Source organism: Aptenodytes forsteri, unplaced genomic scaffold (genome assembly GCF_000699145.1).
Source record: "Aptenodytes forsteri isolate BGI_AS27 unplaced genomic scaffold, ASM69914v1 Scaffold387, whole genome shotgun sequence".
NCBI classification, from domain to species: Eukaryota; Metazoa; Chordata; class Aves; order Sphenisciformes; family Spheniscidae; genus Aptenodytes; species Aptenodytes forsteri.
In genome coordinates, this window is record NW_008795368.1 from 311,712 (window position 1) to 314,342 (window position 2,631).

Below are 2,631 nucleotides of genomic sequence, written 5' to 3' on the forward strand. Positions count from 1 at the left end.
GCGAGCGAGCGATGGCTGCAAGGTGTTGAGTTAGCTCCTGCGGTCCCGCGAAGTCTGTGGTGGCTCCGTGGTCCTGGCCTGCGCCCCTTACCGAGCCCCAAAGCGGTGGCTAATGGCCCTGTCAATGCGGGGGGCGTAGGGGACCGTGCCAGCCTAAAAGCTTGGGATAGGCGAGGTACGGGAGCCTGGTGGTCTCCATGTTGGAGAACAGCTGCTGAAGGGCATTCCTGTGGAGAATGAAGATTAAAAAAAAAGGGGATCTTTGGTGGAACTACTTCATTCTTAAACGTTTCCACCTGTGCTAATCATGAAGCTAGAAAACCTCCCTGAGTAGGGGCTGTGAATAATTTTTGCAGTGACGTTACAGAAGGAGCTCTGGGCTCGTGGTTTCCAGCATTTCTCTTCAATCTAGCCTTTCTATAAAACCTTAGACACGCTAAACGAATCCAGGTGTTGAGTTCGGCTACCTGTGGTAGAGCTGTGTGTAGCACACCCCATCTGAGGCAAAGCTGCTGGGTCAGCAGTTGGAGCAGTAACTGCTCAGTGTGATCCCAGAGAGAATTGCTTTTATTGCTGTTACCTCAGGGCTATAATAAACAGAAGTTCAACACCAAGTTTTAAAGATTTTCTATCGGGCATGAAGGAGTAAAAAGTCCTTCTGTTTGTTGGCCTTCATTTATCCTGATACCATCTTAATTGTTCTTTTTGTAATGCAAGGTGTGACAGACAAAATCTTTTCAAAATAATTTTCAGCACTGAACTCTGGCTACAGCTGTATGAGCTGTACTAGAGCCACAGACGTCACGTCAAGCTCCATAATATGTGAATATACCTTACATTGCACCAACATTTTGTCTGATAACATGAGAAAGATAGCATAGACATAAAATATCTGAATATCCACAGAGTTATAATTGGTGATTCGCCCTTTATAAATGTTTACAGCAATATCTGTATCTTGTTCTAGAATCTTTTGTATCTGTGAAATAATTTAAACAAGTAAGGAAACCATCACATAATTTCACCTCTCTCAGAAGCATAACTTCTCATAAAGTAAGCCTTTTTCCATAGTAAAAGGTCTACTTCGAAGTTTGGGGTTTTTTTTCCCCAAAACTCTTGGCTATTGCAGCATGCACTTAATTGCCAATTTTACTTGATGTGAAGCTTCACTAACGTGCTTTTGCTTCTGCCACTTCCCACTCTTATGTCTGAGCCATACAGAACATGATCACACCCAAAACTTCAGTTCCTCTTTTTAGAGTACTTTTCAAACTGTGTTAGATATATTAATGCAAAAATGTTTACTTTCTAGGTCATCTCTAAAAAAAAGGCAACCACAGACTCTGAATAGTTTTAAATTATCCCAGGGATGATTTAGTAAAATTAGTAGGCTGGTAGAAATATGATCTTTGTCCCCCCCCTTTTTTTTAACAGATTTTTTTCAGGGATTTCAAGATAAATCTTTTAGCATGGCATATATCAGGTATGTTTTTTACATTTTCACAACTTCCCTATTTTTATATATGTTACATTGTTCTCTGTTGTATTTATAATGTGTTTATGTATTTTTGATGTAAAATTGATTGCCCAAATCTTACCTCAAGCTCAGCCCTAATCACAACCAGGTGGCTGATGTCTGTATAGGCATCAAAATAAGATATTTCCTTACCCCAGCCATATGCTTTCATGCAGTAAACTAAATTCTTCATTCCTACTTTTCTGAAACCTTATCTTTAATCCCAGTCATAACTTCAATCTATAGGAAGTGACCAACAACTATCAGAATTAACAGAAAGCATTGTCCCTTATCAGCCTCACTTCTCCATTCTAACAATCTACACAGTAACCATCTGTTAACGAGGTATTGTATTTTTCTTTTCTAAAGACTTAATCATAATTTCAGTTTACCATTAGCTAAAGAGAGGTGCTGACTTGGTTAATATCAAATGCTTTAGCAATTGGCACTTACCAACATTAGACTTTTCCTTAGGCCTAGGAGCTCAAGGAATAAAGCAAATTTCCCATATTTTTCTGTAAATTTGTAACCCTAGCTAAACCTAGAATCTTTCCTAGGTTATAATAAAATCAGATAAGCATCTTCTAAAAATAATTTTAAATCATTCCCTATCTACTAATGCTACTATGGGTTCATCGCTGTAGTCTGTTGAGGATCCTGCAATGAGCCAAACCCTTCAGCTCTTGATTACCAAACAATAATCCAGCCCGAGCCTTAAACCTTGTTTCTTAACCAGTACATCCATATTTGTTCCAAACCCAAACCATGTATTTGCCCTTGCCTGTGTTAGCTTCCATCTTAGCCAAGTACATATTCAGAACTGAGCAATAAATAGGCTCAAAGCAATAAAAGGTCATTCCTTTTACAAAACTTGGCCCTAAGAACATCGCTGCTTTTAGTCTTGGCCATAGCCAAGTTAGCAATGTCTGCACCAAAACCTAAACACAATTAGTTATATTGTCATAAACTGCATTTATTGTCTGAGACCTAGGACGGGACCTTCTGTTGGCAGAAGTGACAAGTGTGTGACTGGGTTTGCTGCACGTGTGCTTTATTAGACTCTGGTTATAACTGAAAATGAGAACGGGCTCGGGTTCAGTTTTGAACCCAGCAGG